This window comes from Suricata suricatta, chromosome 4 (genome assembly GCF_006229205.1).
Source record: "Suricata suricatta isolate VVHF042 chromosome 4, meerkat_22Aug2017_6uvM2_HiC, whole genome shotgun sequence".
NCBI classification, from domain to species: Eukaryota; Metazoa; Chordata; class Mammalia; order Carnivora; family Herpestidae; genus Suricata; species Suricata suricatta.
This window is the reverse complement of record NC_043703.1, coordinates 57,483,209-57,501,002: the sequence shown is the minus strand read 5'-3', so window position 1 is coordinate 57,501,002 and position 17,794 is coordinate 57,483,209. Positions and strand designations below refer to the sequence as shown.

Below are 17,794 nucleotides of genomic sequence, written 5' to 3'. Positions count from 1 at the left end.
TGTATTATGTGACCTGGCAATCTCACTTCTAGGTTGAAGTTTACTAGCAAGATAGAGAGCTCCATTCACTTCCCTTTCTTGCCAGCACTTGGCATCAGTGATTCTATTTTAGTTTTTAGCCATGATATGCAATATGTAATGGCATCTCATTTTGATTTTAATTTGCATTTCCCAGAACTCCTATGCTTTTCTCAAGAAAAGTGAAATGAAACCTATAATCACTTCTTTGCAGATATTTATAACAGTTGTATTTATAATCACTAAAAACTGAAAATAATCCAGAGGTCTCTTGGTTGGGAAATGGGTTTTTTGAAAATTGCAGTACATCCTTAGAATGTAACACAGAAACAAACCTCTTCCTAGTCCAGGATAACATAAATACACAGGGAAATTGATTATGCTATAACTACATACTGATATAAGAAAGAAAGAAAACATAAAAATGAGCCATACAACATTACATTGTATAATGAAAACACACCAGAAAAAATGTGACCACAAAGCAGATGAAGTGGTAAATATTTAAAACTAAGTGAAGAGAAATTAAGGAGAAGATGACACCCTTGAAAGAACCACGCAAATCAGAAATAAAAAGAACTCAGAAGTGAGATGACCAAGCTGTACAGGGATGTGAACTGAGAGCTGACAGAATTTGAGAAAGAATTAGGACAAAGAATATTTTTAAATGAGAAAGAAAATGAGAGTAACAATACATCACGTACAGCACAATAAGTGAAATAGAGAATAGAAAGAGGATTGAAAAAAATCAGATTTTAAAGGAGCAAAGAGAAAGTGAAAGAGCCAAAATGCATAGATAAGGAGTTCCCCAAATGTAAACCAAAGCACAGTGGTGATGGTTATATAACATTGTCCGTGTGCATTATGCCACGTGATTATATACTTGAAAATGGTTTAAATGACTAATTTTATATTATTTTACTACAGTAAAAAATATAAACCATAGGAATGGAACAGAGAACTATTAGAATTGAATTAAAGAGCATTTAACATTAAGTGCTTAAATCTATATATATTGAAAGGCATACTGTGAATCTGGGGAGTTCAACCCGGAACAATTAACACTAAGATGTACTCTTTTGGAATTGTTGGATTTTAAAAATAAAGGAAAAAAAGTTTTTGCTTCCATGGAAAAAAGACCAAATCCACTTGGAAAGAAAATCAAATTGGATTAGGGTGTTTTTTTGTTTTTGTTTTTGTTTTTGTATTTTTTTAGCAGCAACATTTTCTAGTAGATAACAACAAAACATTTTTTAAATATCCAAGGAAATATTTCATATCTCATAATTATCTTTCACGATGTCAGGACATCAAAAAATATGTATTTTTTAAAGTTTATTTATTTTGAGAGATTGAGAGTGAGTGCAAATAGAGGGGCAGAGAAAGAGGGAGAGAGAGAATCCTAAGCAGGCTCCATGCTGTCAGTGCTGAGCCTGATGTGGGGCTCGATCCTAATAACTGAAATCGTGACCTGAATGGAAGTCAAAAGTCAGATGGTCAACCGACTGAGCCACTCAGGCACCCCTCAACAAACATTTATAAACATGAAAGAACTCAAGAAATATTGTTGCTATGAATCCTTCCTGAAAAATATTCTAGACAACAAATTTCAGACAACCAAGAAATGACTGAAGAAACTTCAGGTCAGGTGGTAAACATTGAATTGAATGTATTTTATGTAGGGTTAAGATTAAAAGATGGGAATAACGGTAATAGAATGGTATGGAAATGTTAAATAGTTTGACAATGTAGAAATAATATAACCCACAAAAAAATGGGAGGAGTGGAGAGTAAACAAAAAGTAGAATAAGGTGGTTATTTGCCTATTGGAATTAGCTGTGAGGTAAAGATAGCATAGGAAGCTGAGTGATGGAACCTTAAACTTTTTAAGTAAATATACATGCTGTATAGATGTATAAAACACTAATAAAAGTAATCCCAGTGTTCCAGAGTAGATGGTAGAGAGGAAGCAAGGGAGGAGGAAATTGTTAATTTTATTACTGCTAATAGCAGGGAATTAACTAACAGTATCTTTAAAAGAGGAGAGGAGAATAAAGAGTATTATTTAAAGATAATACTATAGAGTTAACCCTAAGAACAAAGTACACAAAAGTTTCCTAAATGCTAAAATAAAAAGAGCAAGCAGACCGCACAGTAATATGCACACATTTTCTATATGTATTTATGTGTACAAATACTCAAAATGTATAAAACATGATAAGTTACCAATAACACCAAAAATATCAGGTGTGTTAGTAAATATATGGGCTCAACTAAATGAAAAATATTTTTTGGATTGCTATATACAAAAGGTACATCTATAAAAATTAACAATAAAGGAAATTAATAAATGAAGAATATAGAAAACAATAATTGAGGGAAGACCAAAGATATAGCAGATAAATATAAATTTTAAAACAGGGTCTTCATCTTGGTATGAGACAAGGTAGAATTTAGTTCAAAAAGCATTAAAATAAAAGATATTGTCTAAGTTAAGGGTTACATTCACAAATGAAGATTTTTTAAAATGCCTACTTACCAAATAATACATGAAGTATATGAATACATGAAGATTTCATGAAGTATAAACTACAAGGGAAGTGAGGAGAATTAGAAATCTGCTAGTAGAGGACTTCCACACACTTTTCTAGTACCTTTACGTATATTGTAGGGTAGATCTTCTAGATTTATATCAATGTTGGAGTCCACTAATGGAAAATACATCTTTTCCAGTGCACAGGAGACAGTTTAAAAAATCTGTTACATTAGACCACAAAGAAAATCTCAGTTCCAAAAAATAAAAAGTCAAATTTTTGATCACATGCAATAAAATAGGAAAATAATTTTGAAGTAAAAAATAACACCTGACTTAAGGTGTCTATAGGACTATGTAACTTTCTAAATCCAGATCTCATCTTACATTTTTTTAAAAACCATACAGATCTATAAAGAGAGCAAACAAAACCACTACCATTGCCTAACTAATTTCAAATTATGGGTAGGGAAGTAAATGCTGAAATGCAGCAGAATGAGCTCTGGAACCCATGCTGAAGTGGCAAATGAGGTTGACATTGTTGAGAACAGGAGAAGGAAGCAAGATCTAGAACTAGTAGAATGCAGATAAAATAAATCCAGAAGGTGAAAGCCCTGCCCTAACGAAGGAAATACTAAGAAATTTGAGACCTGTTAGACAAAAAGAAGGGACTTGAAAGCACATGGGACCAAAGAGGCAGTCTGAGAAGCTTTTGAGATAAGAGGATGAATTGGAAGGGACATTACCTGGAGACTTGGTGGTAAGAGTAAGAAAAGATAGTAGAAATTAGGGATCTTGGTGAAAAAGAAGATACATCAACCACTCTCACCCAAGAAGAATTATTGATTTTTAAAAAACTGTACTTTATTAAACCAACAGAAGGTGCTGATGAACTAAAAAATTCAGTAATTTTTCTAAATCCCTCACTCCTGTCTATATGCTATTGTTAATTTGATTTAGGAAAATTAGAACACTTCAAAATGAACAGATACTGGCACACAACATCACATAAAGTTACTATAAGTAGAAAACATAAAATGTGAGTCAGAATATTTCCGCTGATGAAAAGTCTCCCCCAAATATTCAACTACAAGAGCTAAAGAAAACTGCACAATATTCCCACCTGAATTAAATATCTACAGATAAGCATTTACAGAGATAAAATCTCAAATCAAATTCAGATCTCCAAAACAAATGGACAAGAAGAGGAAGATGTGAAAAGTAAATTTGCTGAACTGAGGAAATAAAATGAAGAAAAATTATCTTTCAAAATGAAGCAAAAGTCCAAGACACCTAAGGGAGAATAGAGTTCCTGAATGTAAGAGGTGTTGAGGAAAGACTTGAAGATAGCCAAAGGAAGGAAAATTAAATGAAGAAAAAGAAAAAGCAAATGATACAGACAATATGTAAAAATTAGAGTTCTTAGATAAGAACAATAGCAGAGCTAATATTTAAACTTCAGTCCATGAAAACATTCTGCAATAAACAGAAGACTCAAACTGAAAAGGCTCATTGTGTACTGAAAAAATTGATCTAGAATGGTTAACTCCAAGGCATATCCTAGTAAAACTATTGGACATTCAAGATAATGAAAAATTCCTCTGGTCTTCCAGATAGAAGACATTAGGAACAAATTTCTCAACAGCAACATACAAAGCAGAACAGCCACGGACTGTTAAAAGTCTATGAAATTGTAAGCCGGGGATTTTAGAACTATGACTCCATCCCAGAAAAAATGAAAACCACGATAAATTTCAATATACTAGAAAAAATTTACATGATGAAAAGTACCATAAGCAAAGTAAAAAGACCAGTGACAAGGTAGGAAGAAATATTTGAACTTACATCACAAAGAGCTAATCTCCTTCATGAAAATAAGCTAGAAGTCAGAGCAAATGACTGGCAACCCAACAGAAAATTGGGCTGAAGATATGAGAGTTCATAGAAAAAGAAATGCTGACAAATATGAAAGATGTTTAACTTCAGTCATACAAAGAGAAATGCAAATAAAAGCTATACTAAGGGGCGCCTGGGTGGCTCAGTCAGTTAAGCATCCGACTCTTGATTTCAGCTCAGGTTATGATCTCGTGGTCAAGCCCCAGGTCTGGTTCCATGCTGAGCTTGGAGCCTGCTTAAGATTCTCTCTCTCCGTCTCTCTCTCTGCCTCTCCCCTGGTCGTCACACCTTCCCTACCAAAGCTATACTAGAAATTACATCTACTCTCAAACCTTTCTCTCCCAAATCCAAAGACATATATTTTGTGGATTGTGGGAAAATAGGCACTTTTGTGAATTGCTGGTAGGTATACAAAAGCCCAAATCCTGGGAGGGAATTTGGCAGTATCCAACAAAATTACATACGCATTTACTTTTTGACCCAGGCACCTAACTTCTAGGAATCTCTTCTAAAGACACACCGACATAAAGTACAAACTGGCATTTATATGAAATTACTCACAGCAGCATTACTTGTATTAGCAAAAGATGAGAAACAACCAAAATGCCTGTTAATAGGGAACTAGGTAACAAAAGTACATCCAATAATGGAATAATCTCCATTCTCCTTCTAGCTCTCTCCTTTCCCCAAAAGTCATAAAAGAGAATGTAGAAAGTCTCCATGTACCAACATTGATCTGCAGAATATATTATGAAGTAGAAAAAACCCCAAAGACATGAAACAATATATAATCTGTAGGTAGAAAGAGGGAATGTGAAAGGTGCGAACAGTGGAAGAGAGATTTCTCTATAACTTATTTATAGTTTGACTTTTGAATCATATATATATATACATATTAAAAAATTAAAAAAGTAGAACTAGGGCTGCCTGGGTGGCTCAGTCAGTAAGCGTCCGACTTCAGCTAAGGTCATGATCTCATGGCTTGTGAGTTCAAGCCTTTAGTCAGGCTCTGTGCTGGCAGCTCAGCAGCTTTGGATTCTGTATCTCCCTCTCTGCCTCTCCCCAGCTCATGTTGTCTCTCTCTCTCTCTCTCTCAAAAATAAACATTAAAAAAAGTAGAACTAAAAGAAAAATTTAAGAAGGAATGGAAACAAATTTACATAACTATAGGATTTTGGTGTCATAACCGTACAAGAAAAGGAACAATTTCTAGTGACTTTATAACCTAGATTTAGCATTATTATTGTGTTGGGCAATAGGTGTTAAATATTAATAATTGTTGAGCAAAACCACAGAAGTTCATTAAGGCTATAAATTAAGAAAATGTAGTCTCAAAAGTTCTTTGACAGGTTGAGCAAAATGGAAGTGAAATGTAAAAAAACACAGAACAGCTGTATAGCAGAGTACATGTTATATAGCACTGTGTCAACACTAAATATATATATATATATATATATATATATATATATATATGTATGTGTATGTGTGTGTGATATGATATATATATATCATTTGACTCTTGCATATACCTGTGGTGAATCATGTTTTATTCCTAAGAGGTTCAGAGAGGTTAAGTAATTTGCTTCAGATTAGACAGTTACAGAGTGGGAGGGTGAGATTTAACCCAGATCTATGTGATTCCAAAGCCTGTGCTTTTTCTATTACATTATTGCAGGATATACATCAAATATTGAGAAGAAAGAACATCAGGAGCTAAATGTTCTATTTAAGCCAGTAGTTGCTGCTCAGAAAATACATAAATATGCAGACCCTAAGTCAGTGGTTTATATGTCCTTCATGCAAGAGCAATGCACTAAAGGAGAGAAGTGTAAGTTTTCTCTTGTTTCTGATGGGGAAATGTAAACACATCTACACACGTCTCCTTATATTGATGTTGGAGATAAGAATTTTATAAAAGTTGCCATCGATGACTGAAATTACTAAAGATGCAAACTAAAAGTGTGGCAATGCAGAAAAGGAAAAACTCTAGTAGGCGTGGGTTTTCATGATGCTGTTGAAAGCAAAAACCCTTCAAAGCTTCCCTTTGTGATACTTAAAAGCTCTTCTAAGCTTTGCACAGCCTTTTTATAAAAATTGGCCTTTTGGGGCAACGGAGTGACTCAGTTAAGTGTTAGACTCTTGATTTTGGCTTAGGTCATGATCTTGTGGTCATGAGATTGAGACCAGTGTCAGTCTCCATGCTGGACGCTGGGCATGGAGCCTGCTTGGGATTCTCTCTCTGCTTTTTCTGTGCCCCTTCCCGCACTTCTCAAAATAAATACATAAAACGTTTTTAAAAAATTGGCCTTTGAGATACTAACTTAAATAAGTTATGTTTCCTGTGGAAGTTGAGGGCTGATGGAGATACTTTGGGGGTGCTAGGGCTCCCCTTCTCTAAGCCACCCCTTCATACTACTACTAGTTTTCCCTGATGACAAAATACTTTCACTTAGTGCAATACTACCTTCTAAAAGTTCTGGCACTTGAAGTAATTGGGCTAGAGGGATTTTCCTGTTTTAATTTAATTTGGTTTATCTATATATAATTATGATGGAAATTTAATTTATAATTCCGTATACCTGATAACAGTAAGAAAATATATTGGATTTGCTATAAAAGTTTAAAAATTAATTTTGAAGCTTTTCTTTTTGTCAGAAGCTGCATTGATCAGTGACTTTGGTGAAGATTAAGAAAGTTGAAACGAATTTGCTGATGATATACAGCTTCTAAGGTAAACTAATATAATGATTCAATCAAGAGTATAAATGTTTTTGACATTGAAAATAAAACTACAGGAATATATATATAATATGCTAATTTAAATTTCACAAAGCATTTCTGGCACTATGATAGACCAGAGTTCTTGAATGCCCTCCCCCCACCAAAAATGTAAAACACTAATGTTAATATTTTAAAGACCTTTATTATGAATGGGTGAACCTACAAGAAAATAAGGGAAACTTTCTGTGGCTAGAAACAGAACAAATAGGTTAGCAAGTGCTGAAGTCGCTGAATACTCTGGGGATATGCATGGATTTCTGTTGGTATAGAAAGTTGTACATGGAGAGGGATGGGGACAGGGAAAACTTCCTTGGGTTCTGCAGAGCATAGGGGGCCTGATCAGAGACCTTGAAGAGGCATAAGTTCTGGATGGAATTAAAATCTCTCCTACTGGGGTACCTGGCTGCCTCAGTCAGAAGAGCATATAACTCTTGATCTTAGGATTGTGAGTTCAAGCCCCACGTTGGGTGTAGACATTACTAAAATAAAATAAATAAACTTTGAAAACCTAAAATCAAATTTCTCCTACTGCTTCCTGGTTACCAGCTCACATTCACTTGGTTTCAAGGCCTTAATATATACTATTTTCATGGTCCCTAACTACTTATTTTCACTGTCTCCTACAAAAGGAGAAGTTTAATTTAAAATGGACCTTGATCTCTAACACTTTGTAATACCTGGCAGAAATAATTGTAAATCTTCCACAGAGGGAGTTATAAATGTTTTTGACAAACATTTGTTTGTCAGCATATCATTAAAATTTCTTAAAACTCTTACACATTTTTTAAAATCACAAAGCATAAGGGGAAAAAATTAAAATGCATGAGCAAAGAGCAGAAACCACAAACAACCAAAACAAATCTACAGAGGTTTCGGCTACTAGAATTATCCAAGGGGTACTTGGGTGCCTCAGTCAAACATCTGACTCTTGATTTAGGTTCAGGTCATGATTTCAGTTGTGAGAAACTGAACGTGGAGCTTTCTTAAGATTTTCTCTCTGCGCCGAGGTGGCTCAGTCAGTTAAATGTCTGACTTTAGCCCAAGTCATGATCTTGTAGTTTGTGAGTTCAAGCCCTCTGTTGGGCTCTGTGCTGACAGCTCAGAGTTTCAGTTTCTGTGTCTCCCTCTCTCTCTCTGCCCCTGCTCCACACAGACTCTGTCTCTGTCTCTCAAAAATAAATAAACATTAAAAATTTTTTTAAAGATTCTTTCTCTCTCTCCCCCTCCCCCCTTTCTTTCTGCCCCTGTTGCACATGCCCGCGCTCTCTCTCAAAAAGATATATCCAAAACATAAAATAAATATATAATATTTAATAAATAAAGGAGGGATGCTAAGACACACAGAGTAATAGAATTTTTTTTTTATTGTCGAGGGGGAGAAAGATGCGTGGAGGGGCAGAGAAAGAGGGGGACAAAGAATGTGAAACAGGCCCCAGGCTCTGAGCTATCAGCACAGAGCCTGATGCAGGGCTCCAACCCACAAGCTATGAGCCAAAGTCGGAAGCTTGACCGACAAGCTTGCCTTGACTGAGCCACCCAGGCCCCCCAAGAGTAATAGAATTTAAAAGTGACTAGGCACATTAAAATAAGAGCCAATTAGAATATCTGAAATGAAGGACACCTGGGTGGCACAGTCTCCCTCTCACTCTGACCCTCCCCTGCTTGCGCTGTCTCTCTGTCTCTCAAAAATAAATAAAATTTTAAAAAACATTAAAAAAATCTTTTAAATGTTCATGTTTAAAAAAGAGAAAAAATTATAGAAAATAAAATATTTTAAGATGATCAAATCAAAAGTTCCAGAAAGAAAACATGAAAGGTTACAAGGAACATTAATAGTACTCTTTTTATCTCTGTATTTATCAACAGAAACAGAATTTGGGGAGGAAAAATTTGTCAAAATGATTGTTTTTAATGAAATATCCAAGGCTCTCTTTCCCTTTAATTGAATCAAAGATGTTACTATCTTGTAGAAATACCATTTGCATCTAATTTGCTAAGCAGCTAAGAAAGAAAATACATTTTAAGAAATAAGAGAAAATAGGTGCCAGGCCACCTGCTCCCCATAGGTCTCAGCTCCCAGAGCTGGGCCTGACCTTGTGGCCATGGGGCTTCTCTCTCCTTCTTCCTCAGTGGAGACCAGTGGCTTGACAGCACTTTCCAAAACTTCGCTCAGGGTGAAATGGAACCTTTGAAACTCAGGTGTGGCATCAACCAAGTCACATAAGCAGCACCAGGCAGGAATAACAGGAGTACCTGTGTACTCTTCTTAACACAGAAAAATACAAAAGGAAGTAAGAGGAGATGTGTCCGCAAGAACAGACCCATGTGCTAAGAAGAGAGGAAAGTATGCCAGAGAAAGAAGGGAAATGATTGTCATTTCAGTTATTTTTTCTCTCCTTTACTAGAGAGCCTGATTGGCTTTCATTCGTTACTCAACTACAAAGAATTCTCACCAGCTTCTCATAGAAGCTTCTTCTAGAAACCCAGAGGAGTCCAAACTGTTAGATTTCTGCTAACATTTGATGCTAGAAATGCCAGCTGGTTTGTGGAGTGCTAAGAGGATCATGAAAGAACGTGATAGTTAACAGGGTGTGGAGCCAATGCAGACTAGCATCAAGCAACTCTAAAGGAGGCAGCTCCAAGTAAGGGAATTATTGAGTGATAACTTTAATAAATGGAAAATGAAAAGGGAAAGAATTTGTTAGACCATATCAGTACCATTCAGTCCTGCCAGTCACCCAGCAAAAACATTCAGCCCACTCGGCAGTTGTGTGATATCTCAGAATAAACTCCATGTATTTTCTATCAAAACAAAAAAGAAGAGAAAATATATCCAAAATATGAGGAATTGTGAGGATATCATTTTATAAGAATGTACAATTAGCAATGTTGAGCAGATATGAACCTAGAATTAATGAACAACAATGAAAATAAAAAAGTCTAAATAAAGAACTTTGTGGGAGGCAAAGAATTCCTTTTTGTTGTCAGAAGAGTGGTTATTAAAAATAACTTTTAAAGCAATGTTTATGTCAAAATTCTTGATGATTCTTGATTGTGGGAGTTAGCCAAAAATGAATTAACACTATTCATAAACTCATCTATTCAGAAAATATCTTTTGTGATACACATATTTTCACAAAATAATCTCTTCTAGTTGAGATGTTTTTAAGTATAAAAAATCAAAATTACAGTGATTTTGAAGTCACAGTTAACCAAATGTTATTTCAACCAAATAGCTGATATTAGTGAAAAATGCCATAGGATTTGAACCCCGCTGATACCACTGACACATTGGCATCTAAGTCAAGCTATTTATTTATTTATTTATTTACTTACTTACTTACTTACTTAGAGAGGGCACAAGTGAGCGAGGAGCAGAGAGAGAGAGAGAGAGAGAGAGAGAGAAGAAGAGAGAGAGTCTCATAAGGGGCAGTGAGAGAGAGAGAGAAAAAGAGACAGACAGACAGACAGAAGCCAGACTCACCTGGGGCTCCTGTTTTTACCCAAAGTGGGGCTGGAACTCATCAGAAGCAGGCTCTAGCTCACCTGATGTGGGACTTGAACTCACCAACTGTGAGATCATGACCTGAGCCAAAGTCAGATGCTTAACAACTGAGCTTACCCAGGCACACTAAGTCGAGCTTTTTAACCTTCAGTTTAAATTTCCTTATCTGAATCTGTTATAGGAAAATCGTTCACTTTATATTTCTTGCCTTTAAAGTGGAACTACTGTAATAATATTCTCTTTATGTTCTTTTCAAGGCTTTTATAAAGAACATATATATGAACACTCTGATACTATAAAATGCTATGTAAACAATGATGTGTATTAGATATTTAGAGGTTTTTGTTTGAATTTGTATCCACTTAAAAACAACTTTGGAAATATCTTTGAGGTAAGCCACTTAATTCCTGGAATTTAGGAATATATACTCAAAATGTAAAGTTGTAATCACTAATTTTATATCTTTACTGTGCTTTTTACTTAACTTTTGTGTCAGACTATTGATGGTCTATGCAAAAGTCATACAACCTCCTTACTCTCATGCTTTCTTCCCATGACTGAAGCTGAAAATGCAAGATACTCATTTTTTTCTAGGCTCCTTTGCTCTTAGGGGTGGTCATTTTAACCTTGTCAGCCCAGTGAGATGTAGACCTTTTTTTGAAAATACCCTGAAGATAATTTTCCTCCTACATTTTTGATTCTATATTGAAATAGAGAAATCGTCAATCTTTTAGTAGTTGGCATAAGAATGGCTTTTGTAGAAAACACCATGTTTGTTTGGAAGAAATGCCTTAATGATTCATTTGTGATTAATGTTGAGTCCATAAGGGGCTTGTCAGCTGTCAGAAGATGTTTGTTAAATTGCCTTAAGTGTGTCCTGCCCATTGAAAGGGACTCTGTTTTATTGGTGTTCAGGATGAGGCAGGTATATAGATTTGGAAGTAGAAGCTGGGACAGAAATAATGGGAACAAACATTTTAAAGGCACAGGGAAAATCCAGCAAGAAGGGAATAAGAACTCTGGAGAGATATTAGGTGGGACTTTCCATATGAAATGTGTGTTATGTAACAGTGACTCTCACCCTGACGCTACACATAAAAACATCTGAAAATCAAGAAATCCTTGGGGTACCTGGATATGGGACCAAAACATGTGACCAAGTGTGCAGGGAACAGCTGATATCTGATTTTCCTCTACCATCTAGGGGATATCTCTGAATGCCTCACTGTTTATCTTCACTTTTCCCCTTACCACTGACTTCTTTTCTCATTAGGATACTTAAGTTTTAGCTCTCTACACGTTTTTTCCCAACAACAAATGTATCCACCAACAACCTTCCTTGCCCACTCTTCTATCTCAAAACCTTTTCCCTATGCTTCCCTCTTTTTTTTTACATTAAAAAATTTTTTTTCATGTTTATTTATTTTTGAGAGAAAGACAGACAGAGCATGAGTGGAGGAGAGTAAGAGAGAGGGAGACACAGAATCCTAAGCAGACTCCAGGCTCCACACTGTCCACACAGAACCCTATATGGGGCTTGAACTCATGAACCAATGAGATCATGCCCCGAGCCAGAGTCAGGCGGTTAATCAACTGAGCCACCCAGGCACCCCCAAATGTTCACTGTTTTTAAAAGCAAGTTCAAGGCTTCCAGTCCAGAAAAGATGGTATAAAACCCATTTCTCCATATTAAGTACACTGTAGCTCTGCAAATAACATAAGAGCCAAACAAGAATCCTGAAAGACAAAAGAGAATTTTTGAAATGTAACGAGGAAAATAGTATGATTAGAAACCCTGGGGCTAGAAAAACAATGGGTGGCAGTGTGGTTTATGGCCCTGCCCCACCCCCTCTCAACAGAAAAATATATTCTATATGCAGCATTGTACTTTTTCTATCTCAACCTGTAGGTGCTCCCTAAAGTTTTTTTTGTTTTTTGTTTTAAAGTAGGCTGTGCACCCAGCTCAGAGCCCAATGTGGGGCTTGAACTCAGGACCCTGACATCAAGACCTGAGCTGATAATCAAGAGTTGGACGTTTAGCCAGCGGAGTCACCCAGGCACCCCAATGCTCTCTAAAGTTTTGTTTTTGTTTTTGGCTCTTTTTTGGTCTCTCCTATACTCCATTGGCAGAGTGACCCCCAGGTATATTGCTCTGGTTCTCTTTTCTCTCCAAATTCTAGTTCTATATGTTCAAGTGCCCACAGGCATATATGCAGAAGTCTTGCTGGCATTTCAAACTTGTTACATATCAAGCAACTGGTTATTCTATAAGAAATATTTTCCTCCTGTGATCCTTATTTCTTTTAAGATATTATCAGCCTGCTCTTTCATGTAGAAAACAAGGAAACTCATTGTCATCTTGAGTCTTTTCTCAATCACCGTTTACATTTATTCAGTTGCCAAGCCTATTCCCTCTGATACTCACATAGTCCTCTCATTCCCCTGCTGAGTTACCTTCACTGTCACTTAATTTCATCACCTACCGCTTCTCTGTCCTTTTGGTTCGTATACACAGCCAAATTCATAATCATGAAATGGAGTTTTGGTCACATCATGGCTGCCTTTTGTCTAGAAATTAGCAGTTGAACTCATTGGTCTACTCTTAAAGGCTCTCTATAATTTGGCTCAAACTTGTTTCTCCATTTTACTACTATTATTCACATAACATTTGCTTCTAATAAACTAAGTTGTTTGTTATTTACATCTTGCACTTCCTAAAGCAAATCATACCCATCATTCAAGGCTGAATTCCAGTGCCACCATCTCTGTGAAACAGTCTCTAATTCCTCAAGATATAAATATTTTTTTGGTTCTTCTGAATTTTTATGGTATTTCATTGGTCTTTTCCTTTGTGATTCATAACTTTTTGCCTTATACTGTAGTTATTTTTGGTACATGTCTTATGTCTCCTATGAAAATATAAATTCCTTATTCCAACCTGTGGACCCATAGAGCAGATTGCCTTCAGATGGCTGGCTGGATGAATGAATCCTGTACATAATTTTTAGTTTGTTTGTTTGTTTGTTTAAAGAGAGAGAGAGAGACACACACACACACACACACACACACACACACACACACACACACACACACAAAGAGAGCAAGTCAGGGAGGAGCAGAGAGGAAGAGAGATAATCCTAAGCAGGCTTCACACTGTCAGCGCGAAGCCCAATTCAGAGCTCAAACTCCTGAACTGTGAGATTATGACCTGATTCAAAAATCAAGAGTCAGATGCTTAATCAGCTGAGCCACCCATGTACCTCTCTGTACAATTTTTAAAAAGATTTTATTTTAAAGTAATCTCTATACCCAACCTGGGGCTCAAACTCACAACTCTGAAATCAAGAGCCAACTGAGCCAGCCAGCTCCTGAATCCTGTACAGTAAAGTGATAGAAAATTGTAACAGAACTTTGCCATTCTAAAGTCTTTAAGGGGATTACATTTAGCAGTATGGTTTGTGTACTGTCCAAAGACTCCTGCCCGAGGAAGTGACTGGGCCCCCGAAATCCAGCTCGCACTTACCCTTTCGTGTTCAAAACACGTGGCGGGCTGGTGCAGGACTGCATCTGTTTGGAGGACAGGGTACTTGTTCTTTACCTGAAGGTTCTATTTGCTGGTTAGTCTATGCATCTGCTTGAGTGCAGCTGTCCCTTTTTCTGATTCTTATCAAAGCATCATATAAGCTAGGAGCAACCCTGAAAGTACTGACAAACTTAATTGAAGTTCATTATGAAAGCCACTTTGTGTCTCATGGAAGTAATCCAAAAGTTATTTGATGAAATCAAAGGTATAGATTATCCAGTGTACAATAAAGCATTATTATAGAGCATCTCCTTGATGATTTACTATCATTTTCAAATTCACACTTCCAGAACACTTGAGCTTGTTTGTCATTTTTTATCGAGATCATTTGGTTAATAGTCCCATTTCCCTTGCTCCCACATCAAGTCTACCTTTTGGTTAGGGTAATCTGATAGTAGGTAGACATTTTTTTGTATTGTTCCTTTAGCACTATTGTGGTGGAACCAATGATAGTGGCTTCTGAAAGTTTTTCTGGTTGATTCGAGTGTTTAGTCTTATAAAAAAAAAAGTTAATTCTTTAAACTCATTCCATTTTACTAGTTTTCTAGCTTACTAATTTGTCTAGTTATTTACTCGTGTGTGTGTGTGTGTGTGATATAAAATTTCCATAATCCTCTTAGAGATTGGTGGAGTATTCCTACTTAAATATATAGAACAAAGCTTAATTCACGTGGGCAGGGGCGCCTGGGTAGCTCAGTCGGTTAAGCCTCCGACTTCGGCTCAGGTCAGATCTCACGTTTGTGGGTTTGAGCCCCCCATCAGGCTCTGTGCTGACAGCTAGCTCAGAGCCTGGAGCCTGCTTCCGGTTCTGTGTTTCCTTCTCTCTCTGCCCCTCCCCCTCTCATGCTCTGTCTCTCTTTGTATCAAAATAAATAAAACATTAAAAAAAGAGTTAAAAAAAATTCACATGGGCACAAGGCAAGCAAATGATGAAGCTAGGTTAAAATCCAGGGTTTCTGTATTATCCGTATCCCATGCTTTTCTAAAATGCTGCATCCAGAATTCTTTTGGAATTATTTTGGTCTGGTTGGTATATAAGGCAATTTAAAAAGTCCTCAGACACATAGTTACTGGCTCATTGGCATGTGGGTAGGTCTGTCTCTGGATCACCTAGTATAGCACTTTGTATCTACTAATTGTTTAATAAAGGAAGTTGATTACACACTGCTTGTGAATCTTCCAGTGAATCTTCATCATTCCAGAGTAGTGACAGGGCAACAAGTGGACTGAGGTACTTTTAATATGTGCCAGAGTTTGTTTTTTATTTTATGTGTGGATAAATGTCTAACATTTTAACACTTACCTAAGTGCTAGGCCCATATGCATATGATTTTACTTGATCCTCACAGCCAGTCCTGGCACTGTATTATTATCTCCAATTTAAAGATATGTTACTTATATACAGTCAGTTTTCATTCAAATCTAGGTCTGCCTAATACCAAAGAGACTGAGGCCTATGAAACTAGCCACTTGCTGTCTGAAGACTATTCAGAATAGCTTATCACATAAAGGTCTTCAGAGGCTATATATCTATGTCTACTTATTGCTAGATATATTTAGTTTATATTATACAATCTTAGCATTAGAGAAGCAAAACAATCAGTCATTCATTGGACTGGCGTGGTAGGTCTTAATGCTGGGCCTGAATATTGCAGCTGCCACTGCTGCTCAGAGCCAGCAGGGGGCCAGAGTAGTGCTGGAAAGAGAGAAAGGTCCTGATGTTTCTCAGCTTTGAAAGTCTTCTCTGGTGTTTTGGAAATAGAGCCAATAGGAGTAGGAGTGTCGCCTAATTTTTGTTATTTACCTTCCTCCCTCCTGAAAAATAAAACAAAAAAACAAAAACCCAAGGAGATGGGAAGCAGAGTAGTATAAGAGAAAAACCAGAATAAATGAGCTTTGTTATCTTGTTGAAGTTAATTACAAGATCTTTTAAAGATTTCCAAACTTAACCAAGCATTAGCAATTAGTGGACAATTGTGGGTTTTTAAAAAAAGTCTTTATTATTGAAGTATGGCTGACATACAAGGTTATATTAGTTTCAAGTGCACAACAGGAAATGTGTTTTTCATTCTGTCAGTTAAATTTCATTTCTGTGCAACTCGGATACCTCTTAATTATTTCTCTTGTAACATTTCTTCTATATTCTGCTTTTATGAAAGCAATTTGAATACTTTCAAGCAACCTCCAAGGCCACAGTGTTAATAATGTTTGAAATGGAAGTTATGAGAAGGAAGAACTAGAGATATCTGTGGTTCTTGTGTAGCATGATGAGCTCCTAAAGACTTCTAACAGGTTCTCTATTTTGGGACTCCTCTATTGGCCATTAAGCCTTAAGGTTATCAAAGAATAAATAAAATGTTATTTCCGGGTTGCCTAAAGATGTAGGTAGCTGTGACATTTTGTATTTGCACTGTGGTCTTTAGGAATAGAGAAAAACAGAAAAAAACCGTGAATGAGAAGTAAAGAAAATAAGTGAGAATAAGAGAGAGGTAAATGCCACTAAAATAGACAAAGATCTGCAGTTACTCAAATTAGCAATATTGCAACAGTAGGTCCATAATACATTTTAGCATACTCTAACTCATGCATATGTATATGAATATACACATACATACATATATTTTATAATGATAAATGTAATAGTAATTTCTGCTTTACCACTTGTTTTGAAACAGGTATGTTCCAACATCATAGATATATAAGGGACAGTGTGAGCATAATGCACTTTCCTTATTTGCTTTTGTGTAGTTTCATTTCTTTTTTTTAGTTTTGTTTTTAATGTTTATTTATTTTTGAGAGACAGAGAGTGAGCAGGAGAAGGGCAGAGAGAAAAGGAGATACAGACTCTGAAGCAGGCTCCAAGCTCTGAGCTGTCAGCACAGAGCCCAACACGGGGCTTGAACCCACAAACCATGAGATTATGACCTGAGACAAAGTCGGCCGCTTAACCGACTGAGCCACCCAGGTGCCCCGAGTATAGTTTCATTTCTGAGAAGCACTATGTGATTGCACAAACCACCTGCTGAACCAAGCCACATAGAAATACACAAAATATACACATGCACACACTTCAATTTTTTTTGTGTGTGTTTATTTATTTTTGAGAAAGACAGAACGCAAGTAGAGGAGTGGAAGATAAAGAGGGAAACAAAGAATCTGAAGCAAGCTTCAGGCTCTGAGCTGTCAGCACAGAGCCCAATGCGGGCTCAAACACACAAACCATGAGACCATGACCTGAGCCAAAGTCGGACACTTAACTGACTGAGCCACCCAGGTGCCCCAACATGCACACACTTCAACCACCGACCAGCAATCTCTACCACATATTATGAGTCACATCCATCTACATTTGGTGTTAAAGCTTTCCAGGTGATTTCAGATAACCCTGTTACCACTATTTCAAAATAACTCGCAAGCTACAACTCTTTAACATCCACCTTCATAAGCAAATGGCAGGTCTTTTTCAAAGTAAATTGCC

The 17,794-nt window shown here is 36.5% G+C and overlaps 1 protein-coding gene across 3 annotated transcripts in view; it reads left to right on the top strand.

Annotated features, from left to right (window-relative positions):
- Positions 1-17,794, top strand: part of CAB39L (calcium binding protein 39 like) — a 105,449-nt gene that overhangs the window by 5,325 nt on the left and 82,330 nt on the right. For all 3 annotated transcript variants that reach the window (XM_029936792.1, XM_029936794.1, XM_029936793.1), the window contains exons 2-3: positions 6,123-6,275; positions 7,103-7,178. The gene's annotated coding sequence lies outside the window, so the exon portion shown is untranslated. The remainder of the gene's footprint in view (positions 1-6,122; positions 6,276-7,102; positions 7,179-17,794) is intronic.